Here is a 14504-nt window from a genome sequence, read left to right as displayed (position 1 = left end):
AGGGTTTCAACCAACTTCAATAAAAATATTCTGGATTAGTTTCTGAATATCAGAGAAAACATTCTTTGACTTTTGGAGACGATTTTTTGAATTTTTTTTATTGTAGTTGGACACAATACCTTTCTCTTATTTATTTATTTTGATGTGGTGCTGAGGATTGAACCCAGCGCCACCCACATGCTAGGTGAGCACTCTACCACTGAGCCACAACCCCAGCCTGGGATTGGCTTATTTTACATAGCATAATAATTTCCAGTTCCATCCATTTACTGGTAAATACCTTAAAGTCATTCTTCTTTATGGTGGAGTAATACTCCACTATTGTATATATGGCACATTTTCTTTATCCATTCATCTGTTGAAGGGCATCATAGCTTGTCTATTGTGAATTGTGCTGCTACAAAACATTGATGAGGCTGAGTCATTATAGTATGTACATCTATGAGTATACCATGAATATACCACAGTGACTCTCACCATCATGTGCATCCATAATACACTAATAAAAAAAAACTATAAGTAAGTAGCAGAAAGTTCAGGAGAGTAGAGGGAAGGGACCAAGGTGACAAAAAAGAAGGGAATGGGAAGAGGAAGTACTGGGGACTAAATTAGAACAAATTATAGCCCATGCTTTTATAATTATGTCAAAATAAACCTTATTTTCTTGTTTATAATTAAAGAGAACCAATTTGAAAAAAGAAGAAGATCAAAAATATTCTGAGAAATAAAATTGCATATACACTAACTATGCTGATTTTTTGTCTTGTTATTTCCTAAACAACGGAGTATAACACCTATGTATATAGCATTTATATTAGCTTAGTTTATTGTAAAAAATCTAGAGATGATGTAAAGGATTTGGGTAGATTATATGCAAATTCTACACCATAGTTTATAAGAAACTCAGGCATCCATGGATTTTGCTATCTATGCTATCTGTGGTGGCACTGGAACTAGTCCCCTCTACACACTGAGGGATGATGTGTCTGTTAACATGCGGTTGTTAACTTTCTGATTTAGATGTTTGTGTTGTGGTTATGGAGGAAAATGTACTATTGCAGGACATATACACAGAGGTGTTGGAGAATGATGATCATCACATATGCAACTTATTCACACATATTTTTAGGTAAAATTTTAAAACCCAATGTCCCTGCAACTTTTCTGTAAGTTTTATATGGTTTTAAATTAAGCTAAGGCAAACCGGGTACAGTGGCCCACCCTAATCACTCAGCAGACTGAGGTGGGAGGATCGAAAATTTGAGGCCGACCACAGCCACACAGGGAGACCCTAAACAACTTAGTGAGACCCTGTCTCAAGAATAAAAAATAAGTAAATGAAAAAGGCTGAGGATGCAGCTTGGTGGTAAAAGTGCCTCTGCATCAATAAATAAATAAGTGACTAAATAACAAGCTAAGTAAGTAAAAGGAAAAGGAAGATCATTACAGATTTTGCTTTTCTATTTGCATCCTTTTCACCCACTGTTAAAGCTGACCCTCTACCTGCCTCAGTTCTGTGACTTAGACACCAGCACAATGATTAAGAGCCCTCGATCTAAATTTGGCTCCTAAGGATTTTGATCTAAGATCCATGGCACATTTTATTTCTATGTGACTCTTGGCCAATTATTTAGCTACTTATTCTCAAGTCCTCTGTAAGAGATAATAATAATAATAATGATAATAATAATAATAATAATAATAATAATAATGTTTTAATTTTAGGCTTCTGATGAGAATTAGACTAACACATGCATGTCAGAGGACCCACACAGAGAATGTAACAGTGAACAATAAATATGCTCTGACCCTTCTAGCTGACTTCTTGTGTTCCCATATGTTCTTCAGTTCCTCCAGCCACCTCACTGACCAGCAAGGGGCTCTCAGACATGCAATATATTTCAGCCTCCTCAGTTGTGACTCCTTTCATCTACCTCCAGCTTTGGCATTGCAGAATCCCTGGGAGGATGAAAGGCAGAAACTCCCAGCCAGTATCCAGAGAGCTCTTGTCTTTCTTCACTCACTGGATGCTTGCATGCACCCGGTGAAGTACGGTTCTGTCCATTTTACAGGACAGCAAACAGAAGGCAGAAAGTGAAAAGCTTTGTTCAATTCAATCAGCAAATAAATAGCATGATCTTGGGACCATTCTTGTTCAAGTCATATATTCTTTCTACCATATTATTCACCCCTGTTTAATTGTGATTCCTAATTACTGTCAATGTGACATGGATGTTACTGCATGCATTAAAGAGTGAGAACAGGAGACATGAAGAGAGAATGAGAGAAAGAAATGAAAGCTTAAAAAGCTCTCTGAGGGAACACACCTGTCTATTCAACCCATTTTAACAATGATAAAGTTCAGAATTTGAGTGCTGTGGATAATGGGAGTCCAACTACAATTGGGAACTAAATATGAAGTCTGAGATTGACACCCTGTATCCATTTCCCTCAGAAAGCCCCAGGTGATGGAGAACACAGAAGAGCTTGGCGACTGTGTGGAGGGAGAGCTTTGGTGACTCATCAGGCATGGTACTATGGTAACAGAGAACACAAGACCCGAGCAATTACTTCCCTAGAACTATCTAATAAGAGGCATGCTTAGCCGAATCTTCTTTATAGATTACACGTTAGGCAAATATCTGGTATCTGCAGGAGGAATCAGTGCTTTACAGTCATTGTGAGCTAAATCAGCCAATGATTTTCAAACAGTGTTATTTATCCTACTTAAATCAGACACATATTCCTAGGAAGTGGGAGACAGGCACCTTTTGAAAAATAAACAAATACATCTCAATCCTGGATAATAATAGAGTATCTTTTAAATTTCTTGAAAAGAAGCACCAGTTTATACTATCATTTGGAAATACACAAGTAAAATATGTGTGTTTTTCATTGCAAGCATGTCTTAATTACATCTGTGGGCACTTTTCAAAATAGCAATGTATAGGGACAATATTTACTTTTACTCAATTTTTTTTTGTGCATGTTTAAAGTCAAAATATTTTCTATCCCTTTTAAGGGCAATAAGAAAATAAATGTTTTACAAGCCTTCCTCTAATTCTCTGGCCCTGTAGAGTCTTTGAAATTCACATTTTGCAATGTCCTATGAAAGAAGAAAGATGGATCCACTCTTGGAGATTTAGAACTCAATAAGTTCTTCAACCTTGCATTCATAGCCAGTATAGCACAATGCTAATAGAGATTTCCTGCTGGCTGAGAGTATCAGGCCTAAATCTGAAAGAACTGTAAAACAGTCCTCAACATTATGAAAAGCTATTATACATACCATCAATGTAGGAACTCTACGAACATCATGGGTTAACCTGGTCCTTTGGTGCCAGACCAATGCCAGACTCCAAGTCACAGTTGCAGAACAGTGCCAATCTCAACATTATAGGTGAGCAGATCCCAGAGAAAAAGAGCATACATCAGAGATATCTTTGCAAAGTTGGAGGGTATTCTCTGTTCTGTGTTTCTATACGTATTCAATCCATACAAAAGGGTGGGCTGAAAGAGAACAACTTTGCTTGAAGAATGTTGTTTTCCAGGACTGGAAATAGAGACCCATAAGGGAATGAGAGCTGAACTTGAGAAACTCATGAGATTGACCTTCACAGCTAGGGTAGTAGAGGCAGCTGATGTGCTCCCAGTGATTGGCATGTCAAGAATGAAGCAGATGGATACCACTGAAAGCTGCCCCCAGCTTGTATAATTCTACCCAATAGGAGCATTGCAACAGGAATTTACTTCTTGGGTCTTTGTGTGGTCTTTCCTCTGTGTGCTCCTTGGGTGTATAGGTTTCCTATTATAAGGACATTGGTCAGATTGGATTAGGAGACTCATTTTAATTTAATAACCTCTTTGTAGACCTCCATCCTAACCACAGTCACTTTCTGATGTAATAAGGGTTAGAACTTCTACATATGAATTTGGGAGAGGCACGATTCAGCTGTAACATGCTATTTGTTATTTTCTCTATACCATGGAATATGCTAAGTGCCTTTCTAATATAGCAGAATATCAAACACCTATGAGGTTTTCAGTAAACATTAGCCAAGAGCTTTATATGTATTATGTTATTTAAATCTCACAACATGTTTATGTAGATCAATCAATATACTCTGTCTATAGAAAAGAAAGCAACGACAGAGAAATTAGGTAAATTTTCCATGTTTTCTTACTTATGAGTGATTCAGCTGGAATTCTAACACAGACAGTAACATCTGAGCCAGTTCTCCTACATTTATAATCTCATTTGTCACTGCATGTATAGAACTACATGATCATCTATCTCTGTATCTAGGCTTTTCAAATATTCCAGTGATGGGAGACTTCCAACTAAGGTCCATGTGTTTCTTACTCTACTTTTCTTAGAGTTCATGAGGATATGTATAAAATCAATAAAGAATAAACTACGTATAGCAATATATATGTGTGTATATATATATATAATTATACATGCATCCATCTTTAAACATATGGTGAGATACATATATGTATATATTTATACATAAGATTTAGCTGTTTTGTAAAGTGACTAAATTATTTTCACAGTGTGGAACTTGTTCTTTTTGGTAAATTTTATTGTTGCTTTTCAATTAAAGGAATTAAAAGAAAAATGAAGTCACTATAAAATGAGACTGTTGCTAGTATGCATTGAGGATTTTCTATATGGCAGGACCCTTAAACACTGATTTGTCTCCATTCTCCCTGCAAATTTCAGAGGCTTAGCATTTTACTGATAAGAAAACTGATTCCTGGAGACGTTAAGTCACAAATATCTGCATTAGGGATCTTGAGTGATATTTGTAGAGATTATGAGCCAATTTTCAGTTACTATAAAACAGTATCTGAGTAAGGCAACTTCATAAAGCAAAGATGTTTATTTAGTTCACAGTTATGGAGGCTTTAGGGCATACTACCAGCATCAGATGGGCCTTAGTGAAGGCTTTATGCTAGTTAGGATCATATGTGGGAGCACAAGGGCGAGGTAGAGATGACATCAACAGATAGGAAGACAGAGAGTGATTTAGGGATTGGGTTTGTTCTGGTAACAAGAGCAGAACCCTAATGACCTAAAAGTCTTTCCAGAGGTGCCACCTCTTAAATCCCATCACTTTCCTTGGTGCCACACTGAGGATCATATCTCCAACACATGAACATTTGGGGAATAAACTACATCCCAACCATAACACCCAGGTAATTCTATTTAATATATATCTTTTAACTTACTGGAGTCAAATGAGAAGACACTTAAAAAAATCTTTGCTATGGCTCCAATATCCAGAGATTTCAATATAATTGGTATGGGATGGAACTTATGAATCAGACTCTTTTTGCATCTCTCCAGATGTTTCCAAAGGGTAGCCAAGAACTATGAACTGACATTGGTCTTTTAGATATAATAAAATGACATCCGGTGGATCTCAAAGACTAAAATAATTCTCCCAGAGAAGCCCTCCCAGTTAGACTTGAAGATGCTTTCCTCCAAATTAAGAACTGTTTTCTCACTAATGATGCAGCACCTCCAAAATATGCTACTGTACTACTGAATGATATTAATTTTAAATTTGTTCTATGCAACAAACTACAGAGTTATATGTAGTTTTTGATAAATGGGAACTGAGAGAAAAGTTTAAGGAATGTTCAGACAAAGTGATATTCCCTAGAGGAGATTAAAAGAAAAGCAAAGAAAAAGAGACAAAGAAGAAACAGTGTTTGTTCCAATGGAGTGTTCCTCCATGGTGTCAAGTTCTGAGATAAACCACTCCTATGTATCTTATTATTTAATGTTTTTAATAATACTATGATAAACACATTCTTGCATACATTTTACAAGTGAGAACTGGACCAAATTCACAGAGAACATAAAGTGACCCACTGGGACTAGAATCCAAAGCTCATGGCATTGGGTCAATGGTCTTCTTATAATAAGACATTATGTTGAACAGTATTTTCAGATGAATTAGTATTGTACTGTCTTCCCATGAGACTTTTTCATGGAAGAAAGAGAGTTGGGTTGTAAGATTCCAGATATGAAGAAGAAATTCTCAGGCATCAAAATGGAAGAGAAGAACTGCCCATGGAGATGTGAAGGCCCTGAAGTAGGATGATGGTTACACAGATGGGAAGCCCACATCTCCCCCCTTCCCTCCACTTCACTCCAGGGAAGAACCTTTCATCTTGAGATCCAGATTGCAGCAGGGCATGTAACATGCAGGAGGGTTGCAGACTCTTGCTTTGTTTTTGTTTTGCAACCTGCTTAACAGTTGCTATCTGTAGCAGCAGGGCACTCCCGAGTCCTGAGACCACACCACATAATCTCTCTCCTTACAGCGTTACCTACATAATCAAGAGAACAGAGGAACACATAGTAATGGGGGTTTTGATGACAATGACTAAAGTCATTTATCTGAGGGGAGGAGTGACAAGACCAAATGAAAGGAGGAGGGAAAAAAACAAACGAAGAAAGGAAGAAGTTGATTTCATAAACACAAAATAGCTATATTGAGGCAAAACCTTGATACTACAAATCCCTGCCTGATAGATTGTTCTCTCCACAGAGAACCCACCTTCTCCAATTCCTCTTGACTTTTTGTCTTGTAAAGATGAAGAGCCAATAGCTTGTTAAGCCTTATTGATGACAACAGAGTGAACCTTCACCTCTCCACACTTCCACTTAATCCCTCAAAAAATTCCCAATGGATGAGAAGTGCTTTATAAACCATCTATTTTCCTCTGAGTGCTATCATTATGGGCCAATTTATTGGAAAGTGTTTCCTAAAAAACATAACCTACTGACTAATAGGGATCTTCCCATCAATATCAGAAATCCTAGAGTAACTATTTAGCAGTGCTGAAAATAATACAGGATGTGCATACACTCTTTTTTTTCTCTTCTAGTCTGAATGTTATTTTTCTGAAAATAATAAAATACAGATAAATTTTGTTTTTTTTTTTTATTTTTTTAAGGTTAATTGAGTAGCTCTATTTTTTTTTATTCCAGGAATTATTTTTTTTTTGTTATTTATTCCTGTTAGCGGGGGCTATTGAAGAAGATAGGGAAAGTAGCAAATCTATCCCATTTAGTTTATCCTGAGGCTTCAGCCATGGTGCACAAAACTCTCAAATGTTTGTTGTTCACCTGTGCATGGCTCAGGGAATCAATTCAAAACATATATAGCTGTTTATACATTTTTATTTCACTGTATTTTCACTTTGATTTTCATATTTTTCTTCTGAACTTTATGACTTGGAAGTAAAATGAGCTTGGCACTGACCACTTGATATTAAAGAATGTACTGAACACTCGCTCTTAAGAGAAAATTGGATCCGTGATGTGACTATTTTTACTTAATGTCAGGTATTCACAACTGTTAAAACCTGCTTTTCTTAAGACTCTGCAATTGTACTTATAATGAAAATCCCTTCTTGGTGTTTGGTGTATTCTTATACAGAAATTCATCAGCAAATCATCTGCAATTTTCCTTTTGTGGTAGGCTGATTTCCCAGGTAGATTTCTAATAGCATGATATGGTTTATGTATAATTATGTATATCAATTAATAAGAAACGATTAGCAAATGATTGATGTCCATTTTTTAGTTAACAACATCATACCAATGTCAATTTAATAGTCTGGATATTGTATTAAACCCATATGAGACATTACCACGGGAACATTTTAGGGAAGAATACAAGGATTTTATATTAGTCTGCTTTGAGTAACTACAACAAAAAAAAAAACTTGAGGAAACTGACTCACAAGAGAAAAGGTTTATTTAACTCATAGCTTTGGAGGTTCAAAGGCATGAGGCCTGCTTTGATTCAGTTCTGGTGAGGGCATCAGGTTTTGGATGGAGCACATGTAGGATAAGTGTTCCCACATCTTGAGGCAGGAAGCAGAGAGACCTCAGTCTCTTTTCGTGTCTCTCACAGCATCATTTTATTTGTCTCCAAAATGTCAGTAATAGAATGAGCTTTGGAATTAAATGAGAAAGTATATCTGATGAACTTTGCCTAGAAAAGCTGCTAAAATATAATGAGCCATTAATTACACAAGAGAAAAACCAACATCAGCAAGAAGATCAGTGTTGAAATGTTTACATGTTTCTCTACCACACATGCTGAGCCTTGGGCAAAAACTGTGCTTTAAGGTGTGATTTTTTTTTCCAGGCTTCCTAATTCCCTACATGTTTATGTTCTTGTTCTATAGTTTGGAGATGGTTGGAAGTAAACTTACTGATACCAGGAGGAGGAAATGAATCTCTCTTTCCTCTCTCCTGCCTATTGAAATTCCTCCCTAGTGGGATGCTCAGTCCCACTGACCACAGGATCAAGACCCAGACATCTTAGCTCAATAGATTATCAGCTCTAGGCCCTTTGATATTACAAGAGGATAATCCTTTGTGTATCCTCCTTCACAATTAAAACAGAAAATCCATTGTAATTAAACAGTCCATTGGATGTCATCTTTTAAATTGAAATCAAGCTCTATAACTTTATAATCCAAAGAGCTAAGGAGTAACATTATTCCCCCTGTGATAATGTAACAACCCAGTAAAGTATCATTTGGAAAAAGGACAATGAACTTCTTCATGTTTTGTGTATTTTTTGTTTGTTTGTTTTGGTTTGGTTTGGTTTTATTTGTTTCTTATCCAATCTTGAGAAAGCCAGAGCATTCCTAATGTCGATCATCATTATGGACAGATTTATCTGAAAAGAGCATCTGAAACTGTATCTCAGGCAAACCGGGATTCCTAATTGCAGCAATCTGACATCGACCATATAAATCATATTGTTAAAAGGTTGATGTATTAATGTAAATACGTGCAGACTACTCATTTTTTTTTTAAATAAACCACCCCTCTCCCAAGAATAGCCTCATTCATTCTCTTCTCAGTCAACATGGAATCTCATCCCTCTATATAGAAGTTCCAGGGTCTTGTTTTATATCATCAAATCTTCCGTGTTCACCATAAGCCACGTAGCGGTGGTTGTAGGTTGAAACTGATGTGGTACTGAGATGCATATGTTCTTTTCAGATATATGGAGATCAATTCTAAATGCATATTTTGGCCTTGATTTACATAACTGTTCCACGTACTTTGACAACCATCTTCACAGGTTTTAACTGCATGGGCTGCTGATGAATAAAATGAGAGAGAGAGGGAGAGAGAGAGCGCTTCTCCATGAACAAAAGGATGCTGATGATACATAATATACAACCTGATGAACATTCACGATTTTATCAGGGAATAGTAAAAAAGCAGAGACATCTGGAAGTAAAATGATCAGGTACAAAAGACTCGTACAAAAGCCTTTATATGGTAACAATGGAAAAAAAAGTGTTTTTTTTCCTGATGGTGATCCCTTTGACAATAATAAAATCATATTTTCAAAATTATTCATAACTCTGGCTTATTTTCAGTGAAGCAGATCAAGTCACTAACACGTTGAAACCTATGTAGACAATCTCTACTTTTCTACTTATTTCCTGAGAGATCTCAATAAATCATTTAGCATCCAAGTTTACAATTTCATCTGGAAAAATAAAGGAAATTATAAAAGTTTGCCAATTATTATGTTGATGAAATGATGCCGTGTATCAAAACTACTTTGTAGCTACACTGATGCATGTGAAGCTAAGGCCATGTATTCCCCTCGAATGATATTAGAATTGGCTGCCTGTCAAAGGGTTTGGATGGTTTCAGTGTCTCATCTCTAGCCTATTCCTTTATGTCCAAAGAGCTTCAAGATCCAAACATCGGAGAAGCTCCTACTATGCAGGTGGAAGGAGGAAGGGGTTTTACGTATCAGCAATGTCTCATGCTATCTCTTCTCCTCCCTGCCATCTGGTGAGTTCTAGCATATGGTCTCCACTAGGCTAGTAAGTTGGCTTCTCTAGGCTGCACTGAACCCTCTATAGCCCAGACACTGGAGAAATGTCAGGTGGGAATTAGGGGAAGGGGGTAGGTCATATCCTTTCATCAGTATATTATTTAACCTAGGATGCCCTTTCCATGATTCCATCAGATACTTGTTGTCTCCTGCAAGTTCCTCTTCCCTGGTACAACAGTTTTATTTGCTTTACTCCATAAGCCATATCCATATTTCTAGACCCAGGATGACTCTCTCCAGTGATTAGTTTCTGTTTTCCTTCTTCTTTTTCTCTCTGGAAACACAAATGCTTCTCTCACTAGCACAAGTTTGTAAGCTAACTTGGGGCTTAGAAAAAAAAAAGTATAATATTGTAATAGTCATATTGTGATATTAATATTATAATATTAATATTGTAATGGTCAAAACCGAAACTTAAAGACGTTGAGATTAAACATTTCTTTTATTCTGGAAAACAACTGAATGGTTTCTAAAGTGACCCCATTTTAATTTAGAAGGAAAGACATTTTATAAGGTGACCAACTATCTTTACCTTCCTGTATCATAGGAATCATCCTAATTTCATAGGAAAAGATATAGGTGCAATGGTTAATTTTATGCATTTATTTGACTAGGTCATATTGTTTATAAATTTGATCAAACATTACCCTGGAGGTTTCTGTAAGAACAATTTTGGATTAGATGGACTTTAGATAAATCAATGGACTTTGCTTAAAGCACATTGCTTTCCATAATGTAGGTGGGCCTCATTCAATCAGTTGATATCCTTACCTTCACGATACAGCAAGGAATTCTGCCACCTGACTGTCTTTGGATGCAAATCCTAACTGTTGTCTCAGTCTACAGCTTGCTGGTCTACATAATTTGATTTTGGACCTCCTGAATCTCCTCAAGTCTTTAACTTCTTAAAACAAATCGAGATATGTATAGAGAAAGAAGTAGAAACAGAGAAAGAGAAAGAGAGATTCTGTTTCTTTGGAGAACCCAGATAATACTGAAGAGTTCACAGTTCTTTACCCTACCAACAGATATCAGATTAAGATTTACCTGGACTCTGCTATAGACGAACACACATTTTATATCCAATATACCTGGCCTACTATTCATCAAAGGTGGGAATTTTCCACCGTCCGCGTATTATATGTAGGTGCTGTCAAACCCTGCCTTCTCACCCCTGAGTATTCCCCCTGGTGCTCTAGGATTTGTTTTGAAGTTCTACTGATGAAGATGGGAAATGAGGGGAAAGGGCTCCAACAGAGATGCTCTGCTTTCAAATGTCTTAACTTTTAGCTGTAATTCTTTTTCTTCTTTTTAAAATTTGTACTTTTTAGATATACACATGACAGTAGGATGAATTTGGGTATATTGCATGTATATTAATTATTCCAGTAATGTACAGTAATATACATGAAGTATAACCTATTCTAATTAGGATCCTTGTGGTTGTACGTGATGCAGAGTTACCCTGGTCATGTGTTCAAATACAAGGACAGGAAAGTTATGTCTGATTAATTCTACTGTCCTTCCTATTCCCATCCCCTCTCCCTTCTCTTCATTAACTTTAATTTAAAGTTACATGTAATAAAGGGATGCCACTTTCCATGTGGAGGTAATTAGGAACCTACTCAAACCGCCCTTAAGTTCACAGAATTAAGCACATCTCTAGGACTTTCTTTATTCTTTTACAAATCCAAATTTCTATTTGCTCATGTCATAATTCAACCTAATTTTGGGGGTCTGAAGTAATGTATTTGTTAAGTAAATGATGTCTCATTGCCCTGAAGGATTAAAGTGGATTTGTTTGTTCTAATGTTCACAGATTTAATCTTATCAAGAGAAGGGTTTTTTTTGCCCTCACTAAATTGACTAGAGACATAGGTAATACAAGTTAATAGCTTCCTATACAAGAAAAAGTGGGTTTAAGTTACTGATTGTAGTTATAGTAAATACAACACATACAAATTGGGTAGGTATTGCTAAACTTGTATATTGTTTAGATGATTCATTTATTTCTTCACTTTTTAAAATTATTTCAACAATGAACTATTTAAGCATATTATTCTTTTTTAAGAGAGAGAGAGCATTTTAATATTAATTTTTTTTAGTTTTTGACGGACATAACATCTTTGTTTGTATGTGGTGCTGAGAATCAAACCCAGGCCGCACGCATGCCAGGCAAGCGCACTACTGCTTGAGCCACATCCCCAGCCCAAAGCATATTATTCTTAATCATTATTGAACCAAAGGATAATATAAAATATTTTACTATTTTCAAAGCTCCTTTTCCATAATAGGTGACCATATCTTTGCTCTTGGTTTTCACCAATTCAATAGTTGTGTTAGTGATAATTTTGCTTGAATTTTTCATGTAGAAAACAAAATATATTTGAGTGCTTCACAAGACCAGTAAAATAAAGATTATCTGCATGTATTTTTTTTCCCTAAAATGATTTTTGCGTATTGTGGAAATAACTCTTTTTTTGTTGTTGGTTGGATTTTTGCAGGGTACTGGAGATTGAGCCCGGGGCCTTTACCACTGAACAACATCTTTAGTCCTTTCTCTTTTTTATTTTGTACAGGGTCTCACTAAGTGGCTAAGGCTGGCCTTGAACTTGAAATCCTCCTGCCTTAGCCTCTTTAGTGCTGGGATTACAGGCATGCACCACCATGCCAAGCAGAAATAACCCATTATTGGTGTTTATTTATATAACAGGACATGTTATTATCAAAGAGGATTCAAAACTTAGAAAGCATGGTTTCTTAAGGCCTAATGGAGTAAGAGATCAGACCGTATATTTATTTTATTAAAAATACAAGTTAGTAGCTTGATTTTCACAATGAAAAATAGATATATGGACTAAAATTCTTCCAGTAATGTACAGTTAAAGTTGATAATGAAACCCTCTTTTGTAAATTGGTCTGGTGTATGCATTTACAGATAGGAAAAGCTGAAAAATATATGTAAGACTTTTAACATTAGAACCTGTAAAAGGGAGCTTGAATCTTTCTTCCCAGTTAGTTATTGCAAGTTGGGAAAATCCTCGTCTAAATTTATTTTACTTCATTTATTTAGGAAAAAGTAATAAATAAATAGTGTATTGCATCATTGTTCCCACTGTATTCATTATTTTTTTAAAAAAATGTAAAAAGGTAAGGAAGACACGTATTTTAAGCCACAAACATTACAGTGCAATGTTTAGTACTAACTGTGCATTTGTTGTCTGTGTTCTCTAGTGATACTTGGTCTTTATCTCCACAGTAATTCTGCAATTATTTTTTTTATTGGTTATTCAAAACATTACAAAACTCTTGATATATCATTTTTCATACATTCGATTCAAGTGGGTTATGAACTCCCATTTTTACCCCAAATACAGATTGCAGAATCACATCAATTACACATCCACATTTTTACATAATGCCATATTAGTAACTGTTGTATTCTGCTACTTTTCCTATCCTCTACTATCCCCTCTCCCCTCCCCTCCCATCTTCTCTCTCTACCCCATCTGTTGTAATTTAATTCTTTCTCTTGTTAATTCTGCAATTATTAAAAGAGAAAATTTTCATAGAGGTATTCTAGTGGACATGCACTGAGGTATTGTAAGACTTACACTGAGTATCCACTGCTCTATGATTTATTAAAAATACTGGCTGGTACACAACGATAAGCATTTTTTTTATTGTTGGTCATTCAAAACATTACATAGTTCTTAATATATCATATTTCACAATTTGATTCAAGTGGGTTATGAACTCCCAATTTTACCCCATATACAGATTGCTGTATCACATCAGTTACCCTTCCATTGATTTACATATTGCCATTCTAGTGACTGATGTATTCTGCTGTCTGTCCTATTCTCTACTATCCCCCCTCCCCTCCCGTCCCCTCCCCTCCCCTTTTCTCTCTCTACCCCCTCTACTGTAAATCATTTCTTCCACTTGTATTATCTTGTTTTACCCCTCCTTTCCTCTTATATGTAATTTTGTATAACCCTGAGGATCACCTTCCATTTCCATGTGATTTCCCTTAACGATAAGCATTTTATAACTGGGCAAATCAAAGCTCAAAGAAGTTTTAAAAATACATTGTTAATTCACACTTTTACTTAATACATATTACTGAGAAACTTGTTTTTAGTTGGTAGTACTTACAGAGACAAATTTCCAGATTTCATGACGTTTAAAGTCAAGTGAGGGAAGCAAGTATTGATCACGTAATCCCCAAATAAGTGAGTAATGAATAGATGATAAAAAGTTCTGTGAAGGAAAAGAATGCCATTCTGAGAGCATATAATAATGAAACTTGACTGAGTCTAATGGACCATGGAAAAGCTTTCGCCAAGAAAATTATCATTAAGATGAGGTGTGAAAAAAAAAAATGTGGATTCTAGGATGGAAGCCAGGAATACTTGCACTGGTTCAAGCGGTGCCAAAAGTTTGCTATGTCATTAGAGAGTTATTTTATGATTTTAGAAAACAAAATAAATGAAACCAAACCAAACAAGGCCTTAGCAGGATTCTTAAGGTCTGCCTCAATTCTAATAGAGAGCCAAACATACTTTTTTAGAGTGACTGACACCCTACAAAGTTCAAGTA

General features: G+C 35.9%; 1 long non-coding RNA gene across 6 annotated transcripts in view; it reads right to left on the bottom strand.

Moving 5' to 3' along the window:
- The window catches only part of LOC144370878 (uncharacterized), a 76107-nt gene that overhangs the window by 32500 nt on the left and 29103 nt on the right, over window positions 1–14504 (bottom strand). For 5 of the 6 annotated variants that reach the window (XR_013430936.1, XR_013430931.1, XR_013430934.1 and 2 more), the window contains 2 exons: window positions 14061–14165; window positions 5783–6345 (listed from right to left, as the gene is read on the bottom strand). This is a non-coding gene — a long non-coding RNA (uncharacterized LOC144370878). Of the gene's footprint in view, window positions 1–5782; window positions 6346–14060; window positions 14166–14504 lie in introns of those variants that run through there. The other variant, XR_013430933.1, reaches the window with a different exon arrangement.

Source organism: Ictidomys tridecemlineatus, chromosome 15, assembly GCF_052094955.1.
Source record: "Ictidomys tridecemlineatus isolate mIctTri1 chromosome 15, mIctTri1.hap1, whole genome shotgun sequence".
NCBI classification, from domain to species: domain Eukaryota; kingdom Metazoa; phylum Chordata; class Mammalia; order Rodentia; family Sciuridae; genus Ictidomys; species Ictidomys tridecemlineatus.
The sequence above is the reverse complement of the archived record's forward strand: the minus strand, read 5'-3'. Positions and strand labels throughout refer to the sequence as shown.